Source organism: Capricornis sumatraensis, chromosome 3 (assembly GCF_032405125.1).
Source record: "Capricornis sumatraensis isolate serow.1 chromosome 3, serow.2, whole genome shotgun sequence".
In the NCBI taxonomy this organism is placed as follows: Eukaryota; Metazoa; Chordata; class Mammalia; order Artiodactyla; family Bovidae; genus Capricornis; species Capricornis sumatraensis.
In genome coordinates, this window is record NC_091071.1 from 133,318,407 (window position 1) to 133,340,213 (window position 21,807).

The 21,807-nt window shown below is 43.6% G+C and overlaps 1 protein-coding gene across 3 annotated transcripts in view; it reads left to right on the forward strand.

The window, feature by feature from the left end:
• Nucleotides 1-4,206: 4,206 nt before the first annotated feature.
• The window catches only part of SPATS2L (spermatogenesis associated serine rich 2 like), a 184,026-nt gene continuing 166,425 nt past the window's right edge, over nucleotides 4,207-21,807 (forward strand). The window contains exon 1 of one of the 3 annotated variants that reach the window (XM_068967263.1): nucleotides 4,207-4,267. The gene's annotated coding sequence lies outside the window, so the exon portion shown is untranslated. Of the gene's footprint in view, nucleotides 4,268-4,516; nucleotides 4,595-21,807 lie in introns of those variants that run through there. The other 2 variants (XM_068967268.1, XM_068967267.1) reach the window with 2 other exon arrangements.

A 21,807-nucleotide genomic window follows, 5' to 3' on the forward strand; every position in this document is an offset into this window, starting at 1 on the left:
GTTGTGCACTCGGGAGGAAAGAGTTGTAGAATTATTAGCCATTCTCTGCTTCGATGTGCCTTGCAATTATTTATATCTTTTTTCCTCCCTACTTTTAATCAGAATGGTCTAGATTATACTACAGAAACAAACAACCCCTAGATTTCAGTGACTTTATTTCCCACTCATGCTCAGGTCCAGTAAGGGATGGTAGGCAGGTATGGCATTCCTTATGGTCGTCATTCACTGCAGTCCAATAGAGCAGCCACCACAAGCACCTTGCTGGCTAGGTGCTACAAGGAAAAACAGAACAGTGTCATACCTGCACTAGCTCTTAACTTCTGCCCAGAACTGATACTCATCACTTCCATCTACTTTTCACTGGCTGAAGCAAGTCCCAGAGCTACTCTGTACATTAGTAAGCTTTTGTTATTGTTCAGTCGCTAAGTCGTGTCCAGCTCTTGGCAACTCCAAGGAGCCAGGCTTCCCTGTCCTCCACTATTTCCCAGGGTTTGCTCAAATTCATGTCCATTGAGTCAGTGATGCTATCTAACCATCTCATCATCTACCGCCCCTTTTTTCTTTTTCCTTCAATCTTTCCCTGTATCAGGGTCTTTTCCAATGAGTTAGCTGTTGGCATCAGGTGGCTAAAGTATGGGAGCTTCAGCTTCAGCAACAGTCCTTCCAATAAATTTTCAGGGTTGATTTACTTTAGAATTGACTGGTTTGATCTCTTTGCAGTCCAAGGGATTCTTTAGTAGGCTGCAGACAGGCAATCCTCTCATATGCTTTGAAGGAGGTAGAGCTGGAATATTTGTAAACAGTTCTAATGAACACCACACTCACACACAGAGAGTGCATTTATCTCCTCCCCAAAGGAGATCTGCCAGATACCACCCAGTCCCTGCACCTAGTCAAAGTCAAGGCTCTTTAGATTAAAGGCTTTCCAGTAGGTCTGAAGAGCACTCTGGAGCCCAGTGCTCAGTGGTCTGGAGCCAGGCAACTAAAGTCACTCTCTGTCCTCACACTTATTTGGATGCCCAAATCCTAAAGACAGCTGACCACGCCCTGAAACAGGCTTCTGGGATCTGAGTGGTGTCCATGTCTGTATGGCCATGCCTAGAGAATCAGGACAATCTAGAAACTGGAAAATAAGAACTATGGCATTTTGCTGAAATCTTGCAAGGAAAAGGTCAGCCTCCTTGTACGATACATATTGTTCCACCATGTTTATAATTAAGCACATTAGATAAAGGGGGTAAGTGACTATATGGAGGGAAGAGGTTAAAGTGTCTGCCTGCAATCCGGGAGACCTGGGTTAGATCCCTGGGTCGGGAAGATCCCCTGGAGAAGGAAATGGCACCCCACTCCAATATTCTTGCCTGGAGAATCCCATGGACAGAGGAGCCTGGTGGGCTACAGTCTACAGGGTCGCAAAGAGTCAGACACGACTGAGCGACTTCACTCACTTCAGTAGATACAGATGAAAAATACCTTTGTGAAAACAGTATACAAACTACTATACTTTGTTCATCTTTCAGAAAATGTTTACTCTCATGATTCTATTTGTTTGCTTAAGGAAAGACTCTCACTTTTCCATTTAGCTTAGAAAATAGTAAAATGAATTATAATCACAGAATCATTTTGAATAAGTCATACTAGCTTTAAACATATTACCTTCTGATTAAACCTTCAAATAATGTAATTTTTCAAGTAAATTCTCAATATCTGGTGCCAACACCAATACATATCTTTTCCATATTCTACTTCTTTGAATGTTTTTATCTCCACGAAATTATAGGAATGTTAACTCATGTTTTAATCATTTACGCTTAATTCATCAAAATACTGCTTTGTTAGTTATTTGATGTCCAAGAAATTTTTACATATTTTTCAATAATCAATTTGAATGCTTATTGAGTAAACCTTCCCTCTCAGAAACAGAAGTTTTCACTTTTCTTTCCCCTAGAGTAAATTAATCTGAGCACCAAAAGATTGAAGTTTTATTTGAAACTCACTGTGTGTAAACTTTTAAATATTTATCTACTTTGGCTGTGTTGTGGCTTGCAGGATCACCGTTACAGCATGTGGACTTCTTAGTTACAGTATGCATGCAGGATCTAGTTCCCTGACCAGGGCTTGAACCAGGGACCCCTGTACTGTGGTCGTGGAGTCTTATCACTGGACCACCAGGGAAGTCTTTGTATAAACTTTTTTTTTTTTTGTATAAACTTTTAAAAGTCTGACTTCTTTTGCTAGGTCCCTTAAGTGACTAATGAAAGTTGTAATTATTTTCTTTTACTTTATAATTGTCTCTTGATGGACTAGGCCTCCATTCCCAGAAGAGAATTAGTCTAATTTGTGTTACAGTGGCTACTACTATACACCCATTCTCCATTTATTTAATTTTCATCACATTCAATGCTTTAATATTTTCACTCGCCATACACATACCAGTTACCTACTTTGCCTTGAAAAAAATCCCATGGACAGAGAAGCCCGGTGGGCTATAGTCCATTGGGTTGCAAAGAGTCAGACTCCACTGAATGGCTAAGCAAGTGTGACTACCTACTTACTGAGAAGTAGCTCTTAAAGGTAAAAGGCCACATACAGGCCTCTGAAAACCCTTTCTTCCCTCTGGTCATATCCAGGTCGTGAAGGCTTTCTTCTTTTAGACTTTTAAACAAATTGGCTTTGGAGTCCCAGGAGGTAATGAAGTAGAAGAATGGAATGAAAGGACTGAGTTCAATATTATTTCCAAAGCCCTTCCTAGGAAAACAATAATTTATTACTCATTTTGGAATTCTAATTATGAGGAGAAACTCCTCAAAACTTAAGTGAATTATTTTGCCAGAGGACCTAAAAAATGCATCAAATTCCAAGTCAAATTGTTCCAAGTTACCTTTCCATCTAAATTCGATAAGTAGTATGAAGTTTATCCTTTATATTTGCATATAATACGGCTTCTAGAAGCAAAGTTTCTTTTCAGTAGCATCGATGGGGACAGACTGTGTAGGTTCAAATCCTCCCTCTACCATTTCTCCTCTCCTTGACTCAGTTTATCTATAGAAAAAACAAAGTTCAAAAATACTACTTATCTGACTGGACTATTTAAAGGAATAATTGAGTTAATACTTAACAAAGCTTTTACAAATTTTTTAAAAAATTATATGATCCCATACTCCCATCCAGGATAACAAGAACCACAAGTTGCATGAGAATTTAAGTTCCTCCACTTTCGGCTCCTTTATCCCTTATTAGAATAGTGTTTTGTCAACATGAGCACATTACGTTAGCAGATTTGAGCTTTGCCAGAAAGGTGTTTGTATCTAATTTCAAATTATGAATTCCTGAACATTGGATGATGTACCATGCTGCTATACACTCAGGGGCCCTTTCGAGTGTTGGGCTTGAGAGTCGTAAGGAACTCTGGCCTGCGTATGTCTGAGTTTTGACAGCCAAGGAGCCGCTGAGAAAGTTATTGGTATTGAGAAAAAGGGAGGTTAAGTCACCCTGGGGAAAAAAAAAAAAAACTGAATTGGAGAGCTGCCTGCATTTCACTCTGCTGCCTCTGGAAGAGGTGTGTTATCTAAAGTGCTTCCATCATGAATAATGACGGAGAAACTGCCTTTACTCTCCGACTAAACTGTACTTTCAGGCAGAAATCCATGGGCTGGTGCCCACGGCATCTATCTAGAACTTGGTTATCACACACGTTTAGAGCAACCAGTACACAGCGTGAAAGGCAGTGAAAGGGAGGGGCCGGGACACTTCGGGTGAGCAGCGTTTCTAAGGTCAGACCCAACCCAACCCCCCCTACTTTTTCCGCTGCTGGTTCTTCTGGTCATTTCGGAAGTCGGCTACCTGTTTACATGTTGAGCTTGGCTCAGCACTAGAAAGCCTTAGTGCTTTCTGAAAAAGAGAAGACTCTTGCGTTTATAGACAGTGCTGGGGGAGCAAAGTTCCTTCTCCTGGGCAGGGGAGGGTGCCTCTCCTGCAACACGTGCCGGTGGTGGCAACATCTCTGAATCGCACAGAGGCAGCTTAAGTGAGGGAGAGGTTCGGGGGAAGGCGAGGAGGGTGGTGTGGGGCAAGCAAGCAAAGTGCGGAAGCTGTATGGGGATTCTTCTAGAAAGTGGGGTGGGAAAGGAGCTAGGGAGGGCGTGTGGAGGGAAGGGATCTGTGTCAGAACGTGCGTGTGAGCGGATACAAAACCCGAGAGAGGCGTGAGCAGCGCTGTGTGTGCGAGCGGGAGCGAGGGGCGCCGGCTCTGGGTGTGTGCGCCTGGGTGAGTGACACCGAGGGGCGGGCTGGCCGGCTGGCCGGCGGGCGGGAGCAGCCTGCGAGGGGCGGGAGTGTCCCTGCGTGGAGCGGGCCGACCCGGAGTTGTGTCAGTGAAGGAATCTAGCCCGGGGGCCGAGCCGGCTGCGCCCTCCGCCGCGAGCGCCGGCAGCTCGGGGCCAGCTCCGGACGGCGCGCGGCCCAGGCAGCGGCTCCTGCTCGGCCCGCCCTCCGCGCCGCAGGGGCCGCCACCGCCGCCGCGCCTCCCCCCGGCAACCGCGCCCCCGATCCCCGTCCCCGCTCCGGGACGGAGAGGCCGGCGCTCGGCACAGAGGTAAGCCCGGGATCTCCGGCCGCCGCCGCCTCCCGGGACCCACTCCCCGCCCGCCCGCCGGGCTCGGGCCGGGACGCGGCGGGGCCTGCGCAGCCGGGACGGTGGCTGAGCCCGGGCCGCGCGATCCGCAGCCTGAGTCGCCCAGCCCCCGCCGCCTCCCAGGGCGCTGGGTGTGGCCCCCGCTCGGCGCCGACGCGGGCTGGCCGCGCGGACCGGACGCGGAGGTCGCCGTCCTGCCTTTCTCGGGCCGGCACTGGCGAGCGAGCCGGCGGGCGGGAGGAGGCGCCGGGTGCGGCGCACATTCGCGCGCCCAGGGCGAGCGTGTGGCGGCGGCGCTCCGACGTGGACCCGCCCGCCCCGGATCTGAATCCGCCGCGGTCCCTCGCCTGCCCTCCCCTACGCGAGCGCCCCCTTCCACCCGCTGGGCGGACGGAGACCGATCCCCTCCCGCCGCCGCGCTCCTGCTCCGAGCCGCCTCTGCGGGCAGCATCACGCCCTCGATCGCCGTCCGGCCCAGGGGCAGCGGGTCCAAGGAAACCCGCTCCCCTCGGTGCTCGATGGGAGCCGGGTGCGTTGGCTCCCGGAGCGGGTAAACTCGCCGTGGTAGTCCTCAGGGTGACGGGAGCCGATGCCTGGAGACTTGGCCGCGGGACTAAGCTTTCGCGTTGCCGCGACTGGGCGGGCGGACCCGGAGTCGGCCGACGTTGGCCAGCGCTCGAGACAGCCGTGGTTCCAGAGATGCGAGAGGGTCTTCCCGCTCTATGCCCACTCCCGACTTTTCCGTGCCTCGGAATATCGGTCCCGCTCGCTCGCACTCTGTTTGGTGATTAATACTGTAGACGTGGGAGATGAAGGGTTGAGACTTTTACCTGGACAGGGATGCGACTGAAACCTCCTATCTTGTCAGCTTGAGGTTTCCACCTCTTAGGGGGTTGGTGTGTGTGTTGTGAACTTCCTGAGCTTTTGATTCCCAGTAGTCCGGGTTTTAGCAAATGCCAAGATTTTGGAGCCCTGACATTTTAAAGATTCTTTTTGTGCAGCATTTTCCTTTGAGTGAGCTACAAAATCTGTAGCTTGAGAACTAGGCAAAAACCTTGAACTTCAAACACAGCCTCTTTCATGAAATGTTATGTGCAATATTTTTTACTTGCTTATTTAATTAAAAAAATTTATATTAAAAACTTTTACCAATCCTCTCGCACATCAGAAAAAAATGACTCAAATTTTAGAACCTATGCAGAAGAAGAGCTTTATGCCAGTATTTGAAAGAGTAAGGTCGTGTGACCTTTATGACTGGTTTAGTTTGTCCTAAAAGAACGATTCATTGCCGCATCTGATTGATTTTGTTTTCTAGAGATTAAGCAGATGTGTAATATGGCAGAGAGAAGAGACAGGAAGTCAGAATTGCTTCATTCTGAAAAAAGAAAAAATATTATCCAAGTAACAAATCCATTTACTTTGAAATATACTCTGAAATGAAGTCTCCAGTCGCTTTTTGTATTTGATTGGCCTTTATAAAATTATATCAACTAAAATGCAGCGGGTTGTATAGATGGGGTAGGTTTTTTATCAAGTAATTGTAGTATTTAAAAAAAATACCTGTGTATGAAAATATTTGTTCGATCTCTAACTAGGGGAAAATCAACTTTGGGAATGATTTTCTATTTGGACAAGGCAAATGCTGCTGCAGTCTCTAATTAGAGTTTTGAATTAAACTCAAGCTTTGTTAAAAACTATTTTATGGAGCAGCAGAACAAAAAATATGTCCAATTCTTTATCTGTTTGTGGCTTTAAACACATATGTGTGCGCGCGTGCACACACACACAGGACTAGCTCCAAAGGATAATTTGCATAAAAATACAATCACTTGAATGCAGACAATATCTAAGAAGATGGTTAGGGAAAAAAAAAAAACAAAACCCGAAACTCAACATCAGGGAAAGGAGTATATTAATTGGCAATTTTCTTTCTTTAATCCTTGCCTGTGAAAATATTAAATACTTTTCTAGGAATCAATTTAGTTTAAAGTACTTACTAAGTCAAAATGTTCAAGACTCCTTTTGTATTCATTTTGGTTTAGGGAGCCCCCTAATGAAAGCCTCCAATTGACTGTTGCTGTGCTTTCCTGATTTTCAAGTGGCCTTTGTGGGGATAGATTTCTGTGGGCTTGTGAGGCTGCTCAGCCAATCTCTGTAACGATCAGGAAAAGAAAATGCTTAGGCCACACCATTGCAGTCTTTGATTCTCTGCCAATAGAAAGCATCTCAAAGACCTACTTTGCCATGCAGATGGAAATACTTTCCATCAGAAGTCAAGCTTTAGAAATGTTTCATTTTTGGTTCTAAGTTTTATCAGTTTCTCTGTCTCTGATGATAGAATTGTGCTGTTATTGATGAATATTCATTTATGGCTTTTGTGTTGAGGGCTCCTAGGTGATCTTCATCCTGTTACCTGTGTTATCTTTACACAGCTTTAATCAGCATCTTATGAGGCAGGACAAAAACTTTGGGTTACTGTTTGATGGATAAGTGGAAGAAGTTGAGATTGCTCGTGGTATGATCTAAACGGCAACCATGTGTCTCCCCATGTGATTATAGAGTGGAGTGGGTTTTGTGTGACATAGATATTGCCTGCTCACTGCTCCCTTGTGCTTCTTCACTAGTCATCTTCTGTAGACCCTTCACTGTTATTTAAAGGTGGTAATTGAATCAGATGGCTGTTACAATGTCTGTACCCAGAACAGTTGCTTTCACAAGCAGGACACAGGACATGACGGCAGCTGCATAATATGGGCAGATTTAAGTGATGGAGTCTGTTTATTGATCACTGAATGATTGCGCATAATTCAGCCAATCAATTCATTCCATCACTGTTCTGTCTTAGTGTGTAGTCACACAATTAAAATGTGATTTTCATGACACAAACAGTTAAAAAACACCAGTACACATAATTATAGAACAAAAACAAACCTTTCTTTTTTTTCTTCCTTTTTTTTTGAAGTAGTCTGCTGTGAAGGTGTTATTTCCTTGACACATCAAAATGGCTAATTTGGAGTTGTGACGCTTGTTATGTAAATAGGCCATATGTTGAATTTCTACAGAAGTTTATTCATTCAATGCTGTGATAATGGATAGGATCCCCTAAGTACCATAGCTAAGAAAAATAGCCCATGAAGATGCATTTCTACTGTGTATATCATTCCCATTATTTTTGTTTAACAGCTAGTGTTTTTATTTTCTAATAAAAATATTCTTAAATGTGATGTTGTCATCTATCCTTATATGTACCAATCATTGTAGTCCTGACTCAAACTCTCTTCTCATTTATGCACTTGTTTAATAGTTTTCATGATTGATGCCCTGTAGTTAGGGCAGAAGCTACATGCCTGATCAACTTTTTATATTTTTCTGCTAAACCTCTTCCTTTCACAATGAGCAGACTTTCCTTTTCTTTCTACTGGTAGCGTTTGCTTCATCACTCAGACTCAGACCTAGGAACCATCCTGACTTCTCTCTCATTCATTCCATTAGTAAAGAGAAAGTGAAAGTCGCTCAGTCCTGTCCAACTCTTTTCGACCCCATGGACTATAGAGTCCATGGGATTCTCCAGGCCAGAATACTGGAATGGGTAGCCGTTCATTTCTCCAGAGGATCTTCCCAACCCAGGGATCCAACCCAGGTCTCCCACATTGCAGGCGGATTCTTTACCAGCTGAGCCACCAGGGAAGCCCAAGTGGGCACCACATCTTGTCAACTCTTCCTTTGTAAGAGTTTCTCTGAGCCAGCCCTGACATTTCCTCACCACCTCCCCCAGTAGCCGAGACCTTTGGCCATCACTGTTCTAGGATGATTATAGTCGGTTACATCCTGTATCTCTGTAATTGAGTTCTCCCAATGTTTCACATTTCATCTTATCAGTGTTCCTAGAACTCTGCTCTTTAGAATTCTTATCCAAGGGTTGTCTCACGAGAAGACTGAATTGAACTTAGGTTTGTCTGATTCCAAAATTGGTACTGTTTTCACTAGTTCAAATATTTATTATGCCTTTTACCCACCACATTTGGTCCAACCTCTCAACCTGGTTTTAATGTACCTGCTGCTGCTGCTAAGTTGCATCAGTTGTGTCCGACTCTGTGCGACCCCATAGACGGCAGCCCAACAGACTCCTCTGTCCCTGGGATTCTCCAGGCAAGAATACTGGAGTGGGTTGCTATTTCCTTCTCCAGTGCATGAAAGGGAAAAGTGAAAGTGAAGTCGCTCAGTCATTTCTGACTCTTAGCGACCCCATTGCCTTCTCTGTTAATGTACCTGACTCTTGCTCAAATTTTACTTACCAATTTTATTTCCTACTTTTCTAACATGAAGCTTCTATTCCTACTAATTGAATCTCACTGCCCTTCTAATTGGAGAAGGCAATGGCAACCCACTCCAGTACTCTTGCCTGGAAAATCCCATGGACATAGACAGAGGAGCCTGGTAGGCTACTGTCCATGGGGTCTCGAAGAGTCTGACACAACTGAGCAACTTCACTTTCACTTTCATGAGTTGGAGAAGGAAATGGCAACCCACTCCAGTGTTCTTGCCTGGAGAATCCCAGGGATGGGGGAGCCTGGTGGGCTGCCATCTATGGGGTGGCAGAGTCAGACACGACTGACATGACTTAGCAGCAGCAGCAGCAGCCCTTCTAATTTGTTCATGCTCTCTGTTTTAGAATGCCTTTTCCTTTTTCCTCTGCCTAAGCACAATCTCCAGGTTAAGTCCACCTGCCCTAATCATGTTACTCTCCTTGGATTCTTCTTCTACCCTTTTGCCTGCATCATTCTTTAGAACACTCTTATATACTCTCTCTTTTACTCCCTTATACCATTGTGTTCTTAATTCTTGCTTTCCCAGCTAGACTGCAAGTCCTCAGAGGGCACTGATGGACCTTGTATGCTGTCTTTGAACCATCTACAAGCCTTGGGCACAGCACACCCTTGATAAGTAGACCTGTAGAATCAATAAATTAGAAAGGTGATTTTTTGTTGTTGTTTTTTTAAAAGATGGGCTTTGATATTGCCTATGTACTGCTCATCATTGTGTCTTCAGAGCCTAATTTGCAGCTTGACACCTAGTCATGACCTCAATAAATGTTTGTTAATGTAGAAATTAATGTTGACATTGGATGAAAGGGACCAGCATTTGAAGAAGAGTCTGTCAAGGAGTTTTTTCCCTTTTTTCTTCAGTGGTTCTAATCAGTCTCTTCATTCATCAGCTGTGAGGATTCTGAGACCTCGGCATTTTCCAGAGTTGAGATAATGATGGAGGCTGGCAGTTGTGAGTTAGAATTAAGGAGGCTGTCGTTATTTTAAGGTGGAGTGATGGGTCCCATTAGTGAGCACAAGTGAAAGCACTGAGGCCTTATGCCAGTATTTTATACACAGAGTTATAATTTCTATAAATGGGCTTCCCAGGTGGCGCTAGTGGTAAAGAACCTGCCAAAAAAGACGTGGTTTCAGTCCCTGGGTCAGAAAGATCCCCTGGAGGAGGGCAAGGCAACCCGCCCCAGTATTCTTGCCTGGAGAATCCTATGAACAGAGGAGCCTGCCGGGCTACCGTCCATAGGGTTGCAAGGAATTGGACACAACTGAAGCAGATTAACATGCATGCATGTATTTCTATAAATATTCAGGCTAATCGGCTCTAAGGGCTTCCTGGGTGGCTCAGTGGTAAAGAATCTGCCTGTGAAGCAGGAGACGTGGGTTCCATCCCTGGGTCGGGAAGATTCCCTGGAGAAGAAAATGGCAACCCGCTCCAGTATTCTTGCCCAGGAAATCCCATGGACAGAGGAGCCTGGCGGGCTACAGTCCATGGGGTCACAAAGAATCGGACACAACTTAGTGACTAAACAACAGCAACAACAGTTGCAGAGCAACCCAATCGTTTCATTTAAAAGCTTCTTGAACATTTAAAAAAAAGATCTGGGAATCCATCTAGGGATGAAAAGTGAGGTAGGAAAAAAATTGCCACACCCATTCTGGTGTATCAGGACAAAGTTCAGTTCTTTCAACTTTTAATAAGACTCACTTTGTACAAGGCCCTGTTTCTACCGGGAAGGAGTTTATAGTTCAGCAGGAGAAAGAACATGTGCATCCCAGAAACAAAGGTCTAAGAGAGCTCAGAAGGGAAAATTTCCTTCTGCTTGGGGAGTGGTGAGGGCCTTCCAAGAGTGACGGTTGTTTGAGCTGATTATTGAAAGGCTTCGGGTGAGATTTCAGTAACTGTATTGGGAATATAGAGGTGGGGAAAGGGCCACAGCATTGGGAGGAGCACAGGGCAGGCATCCCGGGGTTTTTTGACTCTAACATCAGTCCTCTTATATATTTTACTACCACTACACCGAAGCTGAAATGCTTCTAGGACCCTCCTGGGTAGTAGTAATGAAACTTAAAGGATATACGAATACCTGCAACTGTTACTTTTGGTGCCAAGTGCTGAACTGACCATGACATAAAGCGCAAAATAAATCTTGTAAGGATTATAATTGGTGTGTTTCTGGGTAGCATCCAGCTTGCCTAGAATTCCTGAAAAAGATTCTTGCAATGTGGAAATACCACTGAAGGCTGAAACTTTCTTAGTAATGTAAACAGGTCAGCCCTGATCGTGGTCCTAAGTAACCAGGCATCTATGGGACACTGCGATCCTAGCAGAGCATGAATAAACAGCTGCATGAGTAAACATGCTGTTATGTAGTTCCCAGGTTCTGATTCTGACGCCATGGATTATGAAGCTAGGACAGATGGGTATGCGTTTCAGGGAGACAGATTTGGGGTCAGGATAAGGAAGATGGTCCTGTAATGGATCGAGCTATTTCACTAGGTGATAAGACTCTGTGACTAAATGTATTCAGGCATGGGCTATACCAGGCAATGTCTACATACATGCATTAGCTCCATCTTTCCTCAAATCAGTGCTATTGCCACCTCCCACCTCATTTTACCGATGGGCCATCCTGAAGCCTAGAAAGGCTGAATGGTGAGTACATTACAGAGCAGGTGTCAACCCTGGCAGTTTGAAAGCAGAGACTGAATATGTACTGGAAGAGGAAAGGGGGCCTCAGATGGCCACTAAGATTTTTAAGGACGCTTCCTCACGCTAGGATCGAGTCTTAATTCTCCTTTGGGGATCAAGATGCTAATTGTTGTCAAGTACTAATTCATCAACAGCAGCACCCAATTCCTATAAATTCAGAACAAAGAGGATGCAGCCATCACCATCATGATGGCTACCACTCACTGATTTAAAACTAACAGCCCTCTTGCAAGGTAGGGATTATGTATCCTTTTAAGGAAGGGGCACCGTAGCTCTGCCAAGTTACATAGCTTGATCAAGTCTACAGAGTTGATAAGCGGCTTTTTTCTCATATCACCCTTTAAGGTAATGCATGGTGATGATGTCAGACATATTTACCTATCAGTTCAGCATAGACACCAACCATTCAGAGAGGCCACCAGCGATACACAACACTGTGATTCTTCTCAGAGACGGGAGTCCCTTGAGGTCCTGTTGAGGCAAGGTCTGAAGGGATTCGAAAGCTTGGTAGTTCACCAAGACAACACATCTGGAGTTCCAGAAAACTGTAGCACCTTCTTTTTATGTTCAGCATTTATCTGATTTTACACATCAGACGTCGTAGGGATTCCCAGTGGTACTAGTGGTAAAGAACCCACCTGCCAATTCGGGAGACGTAAGGGATGCAAGTTCGATCCCTAGGTCGGGAAGATCTCCTGAAGAAGGGAATGGCAACCCACTCCAGTATTCTTGCCTGGAGAATTCCATGGACAGAGGAGCTTGGTGAGCTATACGCAAAGAGTCAGATACAACTGAGCAACTAACACACACACACACACACACACACTATAATTGTATTTCACACAGATTTCTGAATAAAGAAAAGTAGTTTCACAATGGCACTTTTGTGTCTTCCTTGTAAATGTGTCTTCCTCACTCTTTTTCTTGCTTTTACTTTGCTGTACTCTGAGGCCCATCTGTCTGGACACCATCCCCTCTTTCTTCCTCAAGGGTCTCTTTCCATCATCTCTCATTCCCTCAGGGTCTCAACCAGCCTTCATTTTTGTCTCATAAGCATTCATAAATCTTTCTCATTCTTTAATAACAAGAGACGTCAAACAAAACCCTCGTGGTCCCTTCCTTGTGAGTCTGGTCGTGTTCCATCTCCCTCCGTGGTCTGAGGAGGCATCTCCTTGAAGAGCAGGTCCTCACGCATCACCTCCCCTGCCCCAGCTCCCCTTTCTTCTCCACCCTCTACAGCCCTGTCCTCTTGTAACAGCCGCCTCTGTGCTTCAAACCGCCAGACCCGTGGCCCAGGATTCTCCTATGATTCTTGCCCTGTGCACTGCCTCTGGTGTTGCTGATCTCTCCACCTTGAAACCTTGCCCACCTGTTTTCTGAGTCATTCCTCTCCTGATTTCTCTGTTGTTGCCCATTTGCTCTGTACTGGAGTTCTCTGCAGGCTCCTCTTCTCCTCCCGGACCTCAGCACTCTTAAAGGCTCACCCTTCAACCCTGTCTGCTCACCTACTCCTTTATTCTGTTCCCACCTATAGCTGTCGATTGCTCCGTCTGCAACTCCGACCGTGAACTCTGCTGATACCTGTGCCAGGCATCTTAAACTCACTGAGTTCAGACTCTGCTTCTACAGCCAGCCTACTCCTTCTGTGTTCTCTACCTCAGCTAATGAAGCCATTTGATCAGTTTTAAAATCTGGGAGTTGTTACAGGATCCTCTCTCTTACTCAACCCCTATTCTTCACTGATAACTCAGCCATGTAAAAACTATCTTCTGAAACCCTTAATTCTGCCCTCACCTCTCCAGGCCATTACCTCCACAGCTGCCTTGGTTCAAGCCCTCATCACTCTCTCGAGGGTTACTGCAGTAGCTTTGTAACTGGTCTCGCTGCCTTGTCTGGCCTGCTTCCAATCCCTTCCCCACACTGCCGCCTTTCTAAAAGGCAAATTTGATCACGGACTCTCTGCTGCTTAAAATCCTTCTGCAGAGTCACTGCTCCTCCAGGATAAAAATCTAAGCTCCCTAGCCTGGCACAAAAGCTCCTTTGTGATCTGGCTCTCCCTTCGGGTGTGTATCAAAGTCTTCTTTAATGATCCTGGTCCCCACTGACTACCCTTGCCCATAGCATCCCTCCTAAAGGAAATGAGTTGTTACAGGAGAGAAATGAGAGGAGGTATGGGAACAGAGAAGAGATTACAGGGCTGTGGTGTCCTGTACCATGACCACTAGCTGCCTGTGGCTGCTGAGCACTTGAAACACACCTGGTCCAAACAGAGATATGAGTGAAATACATCACGGATTCAAACTCAGCATGCAAAAAAAGAGCGTAAAATAGCTCATTATCAAATTTTAATATTGATCCCATGTTAAAACAGTAACATTTCGAATATAGTAGGTTGAATAAAGCATTATTAAAGCTAATTTCTTTTATTTTATTTTTTAACATGGCTACTAGGAAATCGTAAACTACCTGTGTTTGGCTTCCCTGATGGCTCAGATGGTAAAGAGTCTGCCTGCAATGCAGGCATCCCTAGGTCAGGAAGATGCCCTGGAGAAGGAAATGGCAACCCACTCCAGCATTCTTACCTGGAGAATCCTGTGGACAGAGGAGCCTGGCAGGCTACAGTCCATGGGGTGGCAAAGAGTCGGACGTGACTGAACAACTAACACTTCCACACCTTCACTGTGTGGCTTGCATAGTAGCGCTATTGGACAGCACCAGTGGAGGACAACTGCTTGCTCCCAGGAGATACATCTTGTTTGAACCACTCCCAGAAGCTTTCTGAATGATTAAGTCAACCCTACAGGTGTAGAGAAGCAGCAGTTGCTCCATTTCGTAAATCCAGAGATACTAAGTTGGTATAGATGGACCGTGCTGCAGTCCATGCGGTCGCAGAGAGTCAGACACGACTGAGCGACTGAACTGAACGGAACTGAGATATTAAATGCTTTAGATAAGATTCAGTTTCACAGAGACAGATTGTGAAAATTGCAGCAAGGAGCCCTTCGTACCACGTATTCAGGGCTGAAATCCCAAGTCAGGCACATCTGTCTCCCCCGACCCACCCAGTCTCCCTCGGGAGAGGGAAGCAGGGAGACTGTGTTGGAGGGAGGCTTTGAGGTAGATAGGAGGAGCAGGGCAGCAAGGGCAGGGCAAGAGGCGCCCCAATTCCCAGGAAGCCTCCTGCTTGTAAGGTGCAGACAGAATACCAGGAGCTACAACCTCTGAGATCCCCCGTCCTGGTGTGGATCCTTCCCCAGTCTTGAGTCTCAATAATATTTCCATGATGAAGCCACTGTGCATCAAACAAAATGACCTGCCTAACAGCTGGTAAGTTCGCCTCAGTTGTGCCTTAGGATACTGGGGGCAGCAGTCTGTGGATCATTTGGCCTAAAAGGCTTGGAGTAAGGTATAGAGCTGTCACAAGGACCCGGAAGATAATATATCCTAAGAGATACGCAGAGCTTTCTGTCTTCAAGTGGAAAAGCCAAACAGTGATAGAAAAGCAGAACTTATCAGGTTGGAGCCAGGAGAAACGTGAAGGTAAAGAGAAGAAGCCATGACTCTTAAGGGAAAAGTCCCATGGAATCCCATGCCGGTGAGGCTGATAGGCAGTGGGCCTCAGCGCTTGTATTCTGGTGGTTTGCATGCTGTGTTCTATGGAACCCCTCAGTTCTAATAAGAATGCCCTGGGCAGTTGTTCTGACTTGCCTTTGTATATCAGGCATTAGTATAAGATTCTGGTAGGGAGAAAGGCGGTTGTGTTAAAAGTTTGAAGGTCATACTGTACAGAGACGGGCCTGAGAAAGTGGTGACCACCCAGGTGTGGTGACTGCTTTCCCATTGGCAACATCTGGGACCAGTTTGGGCCCTTGGCAGGGGCTCCAGCTCCTTTCCATCTGAAGCTGAGTGACTCTCCATTGGACTGACCGTGCCACCTGCCTCCCCTTACCCAGGAAGCCAGAACCGTCTCATTCTCGGGTACTGAATTTCCACTTTGCACCCCAGGTTCTCTCTCACATTCCCAAGTCCCCACTTTGAGTTCTTGTGTAGGAATCCCAAATTGCCTTTGGTAAGGGTCCCATCACTTACCTCCAAGCTTTCTTAAGCCGATAGTCTTGCCTCTGAGCTACAAGCCCTATATAGTAAGTGCCTGCTGCTCCATTTCAAGCTTCTTCAAAACTGACTCCTGCCAGCAAAGGGCCAGAAACTTAGTTTGGCTGCCCTGCTGGTCTCTGTGGTCCCATTTGTACCATAGATGCAATTTGGGAAGAGAAGGGGAAGGCAAGTGTAGGCTGATTTTCCTAAATTATGGTATATCTGCTTCTTTGTTCCCTGCGGGAAAGTTGGTCTTACATGTAGACTAGAAAGGTAGCTGCTGCCTTTATAATGGTGTGATTTCAGAATTCATTCTACTTAAAAGAGCTTTTCAAATATCAATACTTACTCTTCTTTGCTCTCTAATATGCAAAAGCCTGCATTGTAAAAGCTCTGTTTTCTTTCCCAAGACCGATATGGTTTGGAAGAGAAAGAGAGCAAATTTGATGCTTGGAAAGCCTAGTTTTGACTCATGTAATTGACTGGATGTAATGAACTTGAGCCAATTACTTGATCTTCCTGAAGATTAATTTTTCTGAACCTCAGTTTTCTCATTTATGAAGTGAAATTAATAATACCTACTTGCTTTGTTACGATTTTTTTTATGACTAAATAAGGTATAAAGTGCCCAGCAGCAGGGCCTAAAATGCAATGCTAAGGAAGTGGCAACTTATCAGATTTTACAGACCCTTTCCTGAGACTGATAAGGAAGAAGATAAGAAATCTGGGTCTAGAGACCCAGAATTCAGCCATCCCTGGGTGAAAAAGGATCAGAAGGAAGTTGCCTTCACATTTTTGCTTAAGGCCAGTCCTGCCTAATGGTTTGCGTTTGTGAAAATATTCATCTGGGATTATGAATGCCGCATGAAGCTATGGGGGAAAAAAAAAAGACATGTTTACATCCTCTGCCAGGATAATATAAGAATAAACAAAGCAAGTTTTTGAATCTCTGAATAGTCAGGTGCACTGCCATCAAAATAAACTTTTATTTCTATTCTTTGCTGATAAATTATAGATAAAGGAAGCCACTAAAATAACCCAGAAAAGAAAGATTCATATACAAATTAGATACCAGGGACAGGCTTCACACTTTTGGAGCCATTCTTTCCTTAACTGTGGGTGTTTGGGAAGTTCTTTTATTTGTCACCTTTGTTGCTGACAAAAAGAGAGAGAAAGCTTTAGTACACTCAGGAGAGAATGGTTTTGATTGGAGGCGTGTTGTTCTCAGTGTGGGCTAACTTTCCTGTATTGTAGTGATTGCTGATACATAACTGAGGAAACCTGTAAACAGAGCTGGATCTGACATACTGCCACTTCTAACTGACCTGTGTTTATTATAGGAATGGGGGCAGTCCTATAATTTTTAAAGGGGAAAGTGGAAGATGTTATGCTGGCTACTGTGACTGCTAGTGTCCTCATCCAGAAGGTCTTTGTCTTTTTTCCTGTGTTTATCCTGTGAAGTCTAAATGGTGGACTGGACTCCGTGCATGCAGGGGCTGTCAATGGCTTCCTGGGCGCTTGATGCAATTGATCGCTCCATGGTGATACTAGAGCGTCAGTGGAGTGTCATATTCAACCCATGAACACTCACAAAGAGAGTATAAACCCGCTACCTTTAATGCTGTTAAAAATAATAGCATTAAAATATTATTTAGTGTTAGTTTGTGGCATTAACATATAAACTCATTTATTGTTCTACTAGTCTTGTAATAAGAACTGTTGCAGTGGGCGGTATCAACTGAGGTGGTCATGACATTAATTTATCGTTTCCAAACCTTGGTAGGATTTCACCTTCCGAATCTTCTGGATTGTCTGTGGTTATTTCTCATTTGTTAAGGCGAGGCATATTTAGCTGTTCCTTATGGAAATGCACTAGAAGTATCTTCATAAAGGTTGATGAAAATTGTTCCTTTTTTTGCAAATCATTTTTTTCTCTCTATCAAGACATTTTTGGATTCTAACTTTTAAAAATTTAATCTCTCAGTGGTACATCTTTCACTTGTTTGTCAATTATACTTTTGAGGAAGGTGTTTCCTTTGTCATTGATAAACTGTGGACCAAGACAGTCCAAAGACAGAGTTCTGTGACCTTCTCCAAGAGACTTCTTGACATCCATACATGAATTGTTAGCTGTGTTTTGTTGGTTTGTTTCTTTGAATGAGTTTGATCATCTTGCACTTGGGTTTATTTTCTTGCCCCCAAGCTCTCTCTAAGAGGATACAGCCAGGAAAGACTTAATCAGATGCCTTAGTGATACCATCATTATTGATCCACTTACTGCCAATCATAGAACCTGTATTATGAAATGTAATGAGATTAATTTGGAGTAACTTGTAGATTGCATACATTTTTCTTTAGAAAAGTTTACTCAAGAGCATATGTAAATGACCCTATTTTTTATTTATTTTTAGAAAATAATTTTGTAAAGTAAACTCATACTTCACCTCTAATTTCAACTCATATGAGCTTGTTTGGTTGAAAGGAATTGCTTTCTTGTGTATCACTCAGTTCTCTTTATGGAATCATTGCTTTGAAAACTAATTGGTGGTGGGATGGGAAATCAGACCTTGGGTGTCACTCCAGCACATCATTATACTCACTCCTCCTGGGACAGGCATGAATCACACTGAGGCATGTCCGCACAGCATGCTGGCATCTATCTATGTCAGTGGCTCCACGACAGCTTCACTAACTGTGACCACGACAGAGAATGCACTGATGGCATCGTGTCCCTAGCGGATGTGTTTTCTCCAAGTGGAAAATTCTGTATTATTTGAAAAAGTTCCACACCCCCCCCCGCCACCCACCACACAAGCTCTTTAACTTTTTCATTAATATCAAATGTCAATTATACAAACAATATTTATGTGCTGTATTTTGTTTTCTTTGTGTACAAAATAGTCTTCTACATGCTTTTTACCTTGGACTCAATGGGAAGAAAAAATAATGTGAAAGAACAGTAGCACTGAGGAATTCAAACCTGCAATAAAAAGAAATAAACTCTTGCTTCCTAGAAATACAGCTCTTTGGTAGTGCTTTATATTTTACAAAATACTTTCAACAAGTTTTTGTTTTTTTGCAAAAAACTTTTTTTCTGTCTGTGAAAATAATTGCATATCATTGAATTTGGAAAAAATACTGAAGTGGGTAAAAGAATTAAAAGTCAGCTAAAATTTCACCACCCAGAGATCATCTTTGTTAGCACCTGGTGTATTTTCCTTTCAGATATGCATTCATGTGTGGTTGTATGTGCATACATTGTGTGTGTGTGTGTGTGTGTGTGTGTGTGTGTGTGTGCTTAAACTAGCTTCATGGTGGACCTGAGAAGTTTGTACTGAACAGTCAGTATGACTTAAAAATGCCTTGGAATCAGACAGTTTGAAATTTTAGACCTGGCTATACTACTTATGTAGTGACTGTAAATTGCTTAAACTATCAAAACTTCCATTTCTACTTCTATAAAATGGGGATAATAATAGTATGCATCTACTAGGTTTATTGCATAAGAATTAATAAAATAATACATATAAAATACTTAGCATGGTACACGCCTCGTAGTAAATGCTCAGTAAGTGTGAGCTATTGTTATTATACAGGTTCTCTTGTCTCTTGTCCTCACTTTATTTTCTAGTAGCAATTTCTCTTGTCAAAAAACATTACTTGAGAAGTATTTGGAATGACTGCATATATTTCAATACATGAATATACCTTAATGTAATCATTTCTCTATGCTTAGACCATTTCCAGTTCTTTGCTGTCACGAAGAGCACCACAGTTAATATCCTTTACATTCATTTCTGTGCAGAGACAACAAAATGAATTACTAATGGCATTTTACAGAGAGGCAGAAAAAAACGAACAATTGTTTAGTATCTGCTAATGTGCCAGGTGATATGCTAGGGATTTTTTTAATCTCAAAATTCTCATTTAACTCTTCCATAACCCTGTTGAGGTACATCTGTTACCCCAGTTTTTGAATGAAAAACCTCTGATGGGAGACAGGCAGCTTGCCCAAGGTCACAGAGACAGTGGTGGTGGAGACGGTGTTTGAAGCCAGCTGTCTGATTTCAAAGCTTAAGCCTTTCCATTCTGGCAGGCAGCTCGTGCCTATCTGTTTAAGGCTGGCGGGATGAATAGTTACCATTGTGTTTTTCACGAAATGTCACTTGGTGCCACATAAAAGATAGGACACTTGGCTGGAACTCTGAGCTTGCTCAATATAGCACCTCCCATGTACGTATGTTCTTATATGTTTTGGAATCAAGCCTCATTAAAATAAAGTGTTAACTAAAGGAAATAAAACATTGGTATGATAATTTGATGCAAGCAATCCTTGAGGAAGAAAGCATTTATTTAGTCAAAAAATACAGAAATCGTCTTTGTTTTAGTTGGATGGGCTAGGCCGGAATTGCTTACCTCCCTAGCAATCTGAGTATTTCACACACATCAGTATAGGAATTAAACAATAACAGCCAAAGTAAATGGATGTTCTCAAAAGGGATTATAAGTTTCATTACTTGTATATTAAGGGCTGAAAGGAAAAATCTTTAGCCTTCATTGTAAGATGATATATCAGGAAAGAGCCAAAACAATTGCTATAGGTATAAGTATAGGTATAAGGGAGACATAAAAATGCTGGGACAAACCTCCAAAGAATTATTTGGTGAACTGACAGGTTGTCTTTAAAAAGTCAGCCATTCGGAACATGTATCTTGGCAGCTCTCAAATCTGACTTACAGTGTGTAGTGTGGCAGTCAATTTTTGTAGGAAAAATGCATAATTAATACGAAGATCAAGGTAGAAAGTATTGCCAGTCAGTACCTAACACACAGTTTCTTAGAACAAAGGAGCAATTGAAGTTGTCTTTTAATAGGGTAATCCTGGCTTGTCATTTTGTAGGTTTCAGTTCTTAGCGAAAAATGAAAGAGAAAAAAATGCCCTGGTAGTAATATTTCATATCTAAGAGGTACTTTGTTGCTGAGTTTATAACCAACTCTTGTCTAGTCAAGAAAGCTACCTTTGGTTTCTGAGTTCTTGAATTTTCATAGCCCTTGAGCTTATACATTCTTGCCTTAAAATTGTCTCAGTTTCCCTTCAGATCATTTTAGTTCTTGCAGGGGAGAAATAATGTCCCTCATAGCCCAAGAACTAAGAAGGTTTTGCATCTTGACACAGCATGACCACCAACTCTGCCTGTGGAGAGTATGTTGCCCATGGTGGTGTAGCAGGTGGGAAGGGCCTGTGAGTTGGGTGTGGGCTCTCTGCACAACTAGTGAGCAGTTACAACTGTGGACAGAGGATGGACTCTGGATCTGCGGATTGGATCTGAGATGTGGGTTCACCGAGCCCTCGGTAGCTGTGTGACGCTGGGATAAGTGCTTTAACTGCCTCTGAGCCTTCGCTGCCTCTGCTCTTGCAGAGAGATAATGACTCCTGCACAGTCAAAGGCATAGGGAGGATTAAATGCATTGAACCAACCAATGGGTTAACTCAAGAGTGCTCTGATGGTTAGCTCCCAAGTTACAAATTAATAGTCACAGGTCCTGCCTCCCAAGAAGAAGCCAGTTTACCATTTTAAATATTTTCAAATATTTGGGAATATTTGTAAAAATATACCATTCCTGGCGCTAACCTCACTTGACTCTCCTAACTGTTTGCTTATACATTTTGCAATAATAAAGGGATAGTCTCCATGCCTGCCCAGGAAGCACCTGGTACCCAATGAGCATGGCATCTCTCAGAGCTTGAATGCTCAGTCCCATGGCACATCCCTCTGATGGTGGTTCCTTTGAACACAATCTAGACCTTTATAAGAACAGGCATTTAAGTCTGCTGTGTTGTTTCAAGATAGAAGCAAAACTTGTATGTTTGATGCATTATTTTAGCTTTCAATAAAAAAGTTTTATAAAAAAGATATCAGATAGGAAAACATTCCAACAGGGTTGCATTATAAGCAATTATAAGCAGCTCTTTGATTATTAAAGTAATCATTTTGCCAAAGGGGAGAAGGAAAGAGAAGAAGTTAGGAATTTTGACACTGGACATCA